Below are 9026 nucleotides of genomic sequence, written 5' to 3'. Positions count from 1 at the left end.
AAAATGTAACATGTTAAAATGTAACGAGTTAAAATGTAACATTTTAAAATGTAACATGCTTAAATGTAACGTGTTAAAATGTAACATATTAAAATGTAACATGTAAAAATGTAACATGTAAAATTGTAACCTTTTAAAATGTAACATGCTTAAAGGTAACTTGTTAAAATGTAACACATTAAAAACGTTATGAGTACTGGTATGAGTAAAAGTTTTTATGTCAGCTTGGTGGTTGAGTGATTATAGTACTGCTGTACTCGCCTTGTAATTAGAAGGTAGCTGGTTTGATTCTATGTTACTTTGTTTGTATTACCTGTCACTAGTTTGGTATTACTAATTTAATTAATCTTTGTCACAGGTGTACGAGGCTGCTGGGCTGGCCAATGCTGACAGTTTTATCCGACAGTTCCCTGATGGCTACAGTACCATTCTGGGGGAGAGAGGAGTTACCGTGTCTGGGGGCCAGAAACAGAGGATAGCTATCGCCCGCGCTCTACTGAAAATCCCATCCATCCTCATACTAGACGAGGCTACCAGGTCAGTTGCAAGGGAAAGACTTGATCATAAAAAATGTTAAAATGTAACATGTAAATATGTAAAATGTAAAAATGTAGACGACGACGACGACGACGACGACGACGACGACGACGACGGTTGGCAAAATGTGTTTTTGGGCCATTAATGCTGTATATTCTGTTCTTTGAAGGATTCTCCCCACTTTCAGCTGTCAGACGTTTCAAAATCAGGACGAGGTTGAGTGGATGGAGTGGGAGTCGTTTCTCATATGAGTCCTTGGAGGCTAGCGGCCATCTTGGATAATTTTAAACAGCTACTGAAGAGTTGTTTATCGTTCAAAAATAAACACCAAAGTGATTGCAATTTAAATATATAGTGAACTGTGATATTATAAATGTTCTTTTATAGTTTTGAATTGTTTTCCAAGGGAATCCATTTAAGCTTACGGCCGGATTTGCCTGCTATAAGAGTAATGTTAATTTCTGAAGAGTTATTTACCATCTCAAATTATTTTTAAAACACCAGAGTGATTATAATTTAACTATCTATTACACCGTGAGATTCAAATTTTCTTTGTAGTTTTTTTAATTGTTTACCGAATTAGAAGGTCTAGGCTCCAAGGACTTTTATACAGCCTGAATTTGTGAACGAAGCATGGACAAAATTTAACATCCTTGAGAGAGGTTGCCATATCACAAGAATCAATAGAACCAGAATAGTGTCACATTTCTATACTATCTAAACTTTATATAGTGAATAGACACTTCTGATCTCAATAAATTAACGTGTCCGATTAGAGGGTGGCCATAATTAGATTTTAAATATTTACGTTTACAAAAGTGTTATGAATGTAAAAAAAGAAATACTGTAACATAGATGAAGATGCAACTTGTCTACTTTAGCCTAAATGAAAGTGTTGGCCATGCGTTTACACAGTTGTATAACCAAAGGCTAGATTGAATATGTGACGCATACAATTGTATGAAAACAACTTTGACTTGTCCATGCATGTAAAAATCACAAATAAACGTCTTATGTCTTTGACAAGTTTAAGTGTACACTTGATTTATCCGGTTCACTGTCACAACATAGTCAGGTAGTCCGCGTGGCGCTCGCCCAACCCGGCGCTCGGCCCATGCAACCCTTAAAAGTTGGTACCTTACATCCTGGAATTTTACCCCTGACCAGAGCTGACGTCACTATTACGTAAGTCATCTGAGCTTTCTCAAGTTTGTTCGTGGGACAATCGTCTACAACCTGACTGATCACTTATTGCAAACGAAAAAAAAACTGGCCACTGATAAATCACTTGTTTGATTAGACCTAGCTTAGCTTTCTTTATTATTTTGTTCTTGGAATGTTTTTAAAAAGAAGTTCTGAGTTCCTTGGGGTAATACAGTAAGTAATCGCATTCTAAGCAAAATCTTAGACAAAAAGTTAGAGTCACCGGAGGTATTCGATCTGGTCACCTCTAGAACAACAGTCTAGTACTCTATCCACTACACCACAAACCCGAACACCAATGGCTGTGGCTGCTGAGGCTGACTAATGTATAGCGTCTTGGTTTCCCCTGTCAGGAACTGATGGGAGAGAACCTCTTTAGAGAAGGAGTGAGGGGGGGGGGGCGTGACGTCACTCTGCTCTTTAGGGAACACCATTACCGTAACGAGACGATATGATTCCATCGGTGTTCGTGACGTAGTTGATAGCGTCTCGGACTCGTTATCTGGAGGTCCCCAGTTCGAATCCCACCTGCGACACTAACTTTTTGTCCAAGGCTTTGCTTAGATTGCGAATCTTTTGTTAGAATTTGAGGCATTTATAATTTTATTTATGAACAGAGCTATTTTTTTTAAATAAGTAAACCTTCATTAGATTTATACTTTAACTTATATATTTTTTATATTATCAGCAAGTTTAGTTGGTTTGGTTAGGTTATGGCAGTTTAATTTTATAACAAATTTTAAAATTAATTTTATAATAAAAAATTAATCTTATAATTAAAATTAATTATAAGATGATTATTATATGCTGGCAGCGAGACTGACAAACGGAATTGCACGTGTATTCTCTACTAACATTCCACGGGCGTTGCACGTAAAACTAGTCGCGGGGCATTGTGGCATATGGGAGTGAACACACTCATCTTATCTCGCTGAATTTTTTCCACGGACGTTTCTAGTTTAAACCTGACTGATTTAGTACGTGGAGGGGGGGGAGTCGGAACACTGACACGGACGATTTTTGTTGCCAGTGTGGCATGCTCTATCAGTCTCACTGGTTTGCCCGAAAAATCTATCTCGTAAGACGAGTGTGGCCACGGTAAAACTGTTTTACGTGCGTCGCACGTGAAAACGGAAAAAACTGTTTCGCTGGTTAAAAGTTACAAGTGTGGCCCCGGCCTAAATAACTAACATCATTATCGGGTTTGTCTTAATCTCAATTCTCTTTCTCAATCATGCCTCAATTGTCTCAGTCCCAGTCACAGTCAGTACTCGGTAGTCGGTCCCGGTCTAGGTCGGTTTGGTTCGGTCTAGTCAGTTGCAGTTCAGTTGGGAATTGCAATTGGACACGAATTAGGCCTAGGCCACGGCCGCCTTTAACTACAGGCCGCGGCCATCGAACTGGCAACGTCGCAAGTGGTGCTGTGTCACGTGACTGTGTTGTTTACATTTTGTTTGGATTGGAAGCAGCCGACGCCGACAGCCGACGCCGACACGCACTTTTAATATTTTTACACACTTTGCACTTGCTACTTGCAGAATGAAGACCAGACAAGTAAGTTAAGTACAGTTGTATAATCAAGTAGTCTGTTGTTGTTCAACTTGTACAGTACATTATTTTCACGAAATATGCTAAGTTAATTATTATTTCTCTAAATCATTTGAAGAATCGAGTTGTATCAGCAACAATACGTAAGTTTGATTTTGGTACAAAAACTAAAAACTAGCCTACCGATTAAAGAACCAGCTAAGATTTCAGTTCTAATCTTATTGTCTAATTGCCCATGTATTTATTAACTTATTAAGTAAGCCTATTTTGTAGTTTGGTCTAGGCATTGTCTTTATAAATATATCCAACATAGATCTGAAAGTAACAGACATAAATTGCGTCAATTAATCCCTTCATAAAGTTGAACGCAGATAAATTTAAATGCATTTTTTAAAGTAATAATTGAACAACAAAACGACCCTCACGAAAGTATTCGTGCTACTGACCTATTGTCTTAACTTTACAGCATTAACATAGACATTAAATTTCTGATCCATACCGTGTCTGTTCGTTTAAAGCCTATCATTGGCCTGTTCCTGTTCTAAGTTAAGTTAGTACTGTATTCGTGGGTTAGACAAGACATAGCCTATAGAAGCATTACATAGTTATAGTTAGTTTCTCTAAATTTTTGTCTAGACAAGGTAGTATCAGAGAGTGCCTAGGCTAGGCTTCACTGTGGACATCTAACTGATAACCTATTTAGTCTACCATGATCATTTAATGCTTAGGGAATTAAGTTAACAGGCATGCAGGCTATTGGTTAGTGACTGACTTAAATAACTTACATAAAACTAAAATGGCTATTTGCAAGACTAAACAAGTAGACTCACAATACTCACTTGTGAAGTCTAAATATTGTATTTCTTCGACTCTAGGTAGGTTATAAGTTAGCAAATATTTTAGTAAGTTATAGTCTATGTAACTACTTAGTATGATAACTTATTGTCGGTTTATGTCGATTTCTTAAAGATATTTTTTAAGTATACAGATTTGCACTCTGTCCATCTTTTATGCTACATTTCCGTTATTTAACTTAAGGTCACTTCAAATTTACAACTACAATAATTTTTCATTGTTCAGTATCAACAGTCTTTGGTGAGTCGGTGGCTCAGTTGGTAGCGTCCGGACTTCGGGCCTAAGGCAGCGATGCCGTGGGTCCGGATCCTGGTTACTGCCACTAAAATTTATCAGTACAGTTCACCTTCGTACTGTACCGGTTCACCCCTTGCTTTGCTAGATACGTTCCACAGCCAGATCTGTAGTCTTTTTGGATAAAAGAGGCCGCCAACCTCTTACAAAAAATAATAAAAATAAAATATTAAGTACTGTAAATATAAGCTTATAATTTCTGTATAGCCTACGCATAACTTAAATGAAAAACTCTTGTCTGCTACATATACGCTTTGGGTTTAAACAAATGCAACCAAGTGCCAGTAATAAAGTACCATGGCTCCATTTTAGTGTAACTCACTCATATGTATACCAGGTTGAATTGCTGAGCAAGACATCCAACAGCTGTAGGCCTATGTCTACTAGGAGGATGGTGGTTAACCTGCTTGCCACAAAGTTTTTTTTTCATTGGGGGACCGAGCAAGGCAGATTTTGGAAAGGCTAAACCAAACAAGTGCATCTCTTGGTAAGTTTTAATGTAGGATAATTAAATCTTAACCTAAATGGCTTCGCCAATTATTGGTATCAGCCCTAAATGAAAGAGTTGAATTAAAAAAAAAAAAAAATTTGTGTCTGGATGTCAATGTATGTAGTAGAGATATCTAACTCATTTATGTTTTACCAGGTGGATTGCTGAACAGCATGGGTGAAAGATTTCTACAACAGTACATCTACAGCAGATGTAACTACAGTAGTAACTAGGAGGATGGTGGTTGAACTAATTGCTACAACATTTTTCCATTCAGAAAAAAATATGGGGACCGAGCAAGGCTAAACCAAACAAATGCAAATGTTGGTAAGTTTAATGAAATTACATCCGTACCTACATGGCTTTGCCAATTATTGGTATCAGCCTAAATGAAAGAGTGAGTTGAAATGCATAAACTTGTTTGAATTTCAATGTAATAAAGATGCAATCTTGTTTTTTACAATTGTTTAAAGGGAACGGAAAAATCAGTTGTTTGATCTGGGTAACTATTATTAACCAATTAAACTAAAAATTTGAATAAAAAAAAATCAACTGCATTTTAATTATTTACAGCTTGCAGGCTAATTAAAAGTGTAATTCAAAATAGTTTTTATTTAAAAAAAGTTTTATTTAGGCCTAATTAATTAGTTAATAATATCTACCCATATCACTAGTGGTGATCTATTAAACTCATTGCTACATTGTTGTCTAATGTTAAACATAGACTAAACATTCATAATAGCTCAATAGACATAACAGTAAATGATATAGCCTACCTAACTTATATAATATCTAACAGATTAGCCTACCTGAGACGGGTAACCATTAGCTTCAGTAGAAATATTTTTGTCTTAGTGTGGATTTATAATTTATTATAATGTCATCATGAATATCACCCGAGATCACAGCCGTTATATTATCTACCGTTACTTACTTACGCACTCCTGTGGCCATTTAAACCCTAGGCGGTCTTTGGCGTCGCCAACCATGTGCCTCCAGGATCCTCCATCTTCTGCCAGCTCTAGGTTTGCTCCCATTCTCCTTAGGACTTTTTCCCAATGCTCTCCTATCCTCCATAGTACCTCTTATCACATGCTTTACTATCTCTCTCTCACCTGTCTTTTGAATGTGGCTCAGCTATCTCAACCTTCTACTTGCCACTACCACAATAGGTACCTATCTAGTTCTCTAGTTCTCTATGAAATTCCCTCAACCCCCTATTTTTTTATTCTCCACAAAACTTATCTTTTATTGGTCCAAAAAACGCTTCTTAATATTTTATTTTCAAAAGTATTAAGTCTTTATTGGGATTTTTTAGTGAAAGAACAAGTCTATAAACCGTATAAAACTTACGTACCTCATCCCGCATTTTCAGTCTTAAAAAATTAGTCTGGGGATGACTAGCTTCGCGTCAAAGACCCATTATCAAATCCACATCAAACTGGGCGACAGAGGTCGTCATCAAAATGTATATATACGAGTCGACACATAAAGCTCAAATTTACACATAGATACAAGCACATTTATATACATTTAAAAAGCTATTGGCCGGCCACATTCGTTCACATACTGGATAAACCGACACAGTTTGTATGGCGGACACGATGGAACTATCCACAGTTCCATCATGTCCGACAAACAATAACAAATAGACACAGGAACTATGGATTTCATTACAATATTAGGCAGTTTTAGGTTAAATTCCCCCTCCCCTAAAACCGTCTTAGAAATATTGTGGACAAATCCATAGTTCCTGTGTCGGTTTGTCCTGTGCGTGAAGGAATGTGGCCGGCCTAAATATAAATAGCTTTTTAAATGTAAGTTAGGTACTCATATCCGTGTGAAAATTTGAACTTTGTGTCGACTCGTGTATATGTACGTTTTGATGAAGACTTCCGTTCCGTCGGATTATAAACTCTTCAATTTGATGTGGATTTGATAATGGGTCTTTGACCTGAAACTAGTCATCCCCAGACTATTTTCAAGACTGAAAACAGACAGAAGTACGTAACATAAATGTAAAAGAAATAATAGTGTTGTAACTTTAATGCTATTGAACATTATAGAACAGAACCAACTTGTTTAATTGAAACAGCTGTTAAGATTCATTAATTCCATTTCTCATAAGGTTAACATGGGAAACTCCAGAGCCACTGGGGCGAAGCCGATTGGACGGATCACGAAATTGATGGTGTATAAACCTATTCCATGAAATTCTACACGTATGTACCAAGTTTCGTGGCAATCGGTTCAGTGGTGTCTGAGTTTATCACTGCCAAATATATATACAAACATCCTCTTTTATACTTTATAGATAATTTCTAGTACTGTAATTGTTAATTAATTAATGCTCTATGAATATTTTTTCTTCTTATTTCAGATAGTAAAAACCTGCCGTTGGAATGGATCGAGTTGATGAGATTTACGCCTTTCATGCCATTCCCCATTTATGTCTTGGAACTTTTCAGTCAAACTTACATCATCATCATGAAAATGTTTAATACATACCACAGAGCTTGCATTGGGTTCCCAATCTGTTCTAGAAATTGCACGAATCCACGCCCTACACAATTCAGGATTCTTCGGGAAAGAAAATGTACTAGTAACGGGTACACTTCCATATCTGTTGGCACTAATATCGAATGAGTACTTTTTATATCGAACGAGTACTTTTTATCGATATATCGATTAATCGATATATAACCTAACCTAACTAATTAAACTATCGAATGAGTACTTTTTATCGATATGTCGATTGTTCGATATATCGATAAAAAGTACTCGTTCGATATTAGTGCCAACAGATATGGAAGTGTACCCCTAGTAACTCCTTCATCTTTTACATTATTTCTATAATTTGATTTGCAAACAGGAACAACACATGCTTGAGGCATCTCAACATCACTTTATTACTTGTACTTCATACAGTGCCGGATTTGGGGTACTTGCGGCCCTAGGCCAAATTACTTGAGCGGCCCTCCCCCTGTGGTGAAAATTCCTTGCGATCGCGGAAGTAATAGTGACTATCTCCTATACATCAAGGGAACATCATCATCGGCCCCCGTGATCCTGGATGAAATCATGGACATCTCTCCTAAGCCAAGTCAAAGCCATCATAGTTATCCGGGACCGCAGTAAAATCGTGAATATCTCCCACGGGCCGCAATCACGGGGACATCATCATCGAAACTTGCGATCGTGGCAAAGTCGTGTTAAAAACCTCTCCCGTGGACTGCGATCATGACGACTTCATCATTGTCACCCGCGGCCGCGGCTAAATCGTGAACGTCTCCTTCGGGCTGCGATCATAAGGACACATCCCCGTCACCCGCGGCCGCGGCTAAATCGTGAACGTCTCCTGCGGGCTGCGATCATTAAGGACACATCCCCGTCACCCGCGGCCGCGGCATAATCGTGAACATCTCTCTCAGTCCACGGAGACATCATTATGGTCACCTGTGATCGTGGTAACTGGTGGTTTAATTAATTTTTTTTTATTTTATTTTATCTAAACAAATGTTTTTTCCCAATCCTCTGCGGCCCCCTTTTGCTCTGCGGCCCTAGGCCGCGGCCTAATCGGCCTAGTGGTAAATCCGGCACTGACTTCATAAATAGTGAATAACTTGAATAAACATGGTTTCTAATTCACTTTGGTAACTTAATTTTTCCCACTTCACTGGTGAAAATACCCAATATAACCCACTTAGCTCAGTGAAGAGTTAGGCCTATGTACCGGTATTTATCTATCTTATGGAAGGATTATTTTCAAAATACCTATATGAATAGACCAATTAAATAGATAAAATACAAATTTGACAGATATTAATGAATATTAAGTATACGATGATAAGCCTATAGTCCTGAGCAGTGTTGGGAAGTAGCGACGCTACAGTAGCGCGCTATTTATTTTGTAGCGTTAGCTGTAGCTACGCTACTTTTCAAATTTTGTAGCTAGAGCAGTAGCGAGCTACTTTTTTTAAGTAGTTGTAGCGGAATATTAGCTACTTTCCTAGCTACGGTACTTATATATTTCTTGAGCTAGTGATTTTTATCACAACCTTACTCTTAACAACGTCTTTTGAACTAAAGTTTCAAAATA

At 37.6% G+C, this 9026-nt stretch overlaps 1 long non-coding RNA gene across 1 annotated transcript; it reads left to right on the top strand.

Moving 5' to 3' along the window:
* The first annotated feature begins 3301 nt into the window (after nucleotides 1–3301).
* LOC128991805 (uncharacterized) lies at nucleotides 3302–8480 on the top strand. The gene is made up of 4 exons (XR_008490682.1): nucleotides 3302–3431; nucleotides 4775–4924; nucleotides 5084–5254; nucleotides 7308–8480. It is a non-coding gene; the product is annotated as an uncharacterized LOC128991805 (long non-coding RNA).
* The last annotated feature ends 546 nt before the right edge of the window (nucleotides 8481–9026 follow it).

The sequence above is a fragment of the Macrosteles quadrilineatus genome, unplaced genomic scaffold, assembly GCF_028750875.1.
Source record: "Macrosteles quadrilineatus isolate MER2022 unplaced genomic scaffold, UCM_ALF_1.0 Scaffold_4__1_contigs__length_99947679, whole genome shotgun sequence".
Taxonomy (NCBI): Eukaryota; Metazoa; Arthropoda; class Insecta; order Hemiptera; family Cicadellidae; genus Macrosteles; species Macrosteles quadrilineatus.
Note: the sequence above shows the minus strand (reverse complement) of the source record. Positions and strands in the feature narration are given on the sequence as shown.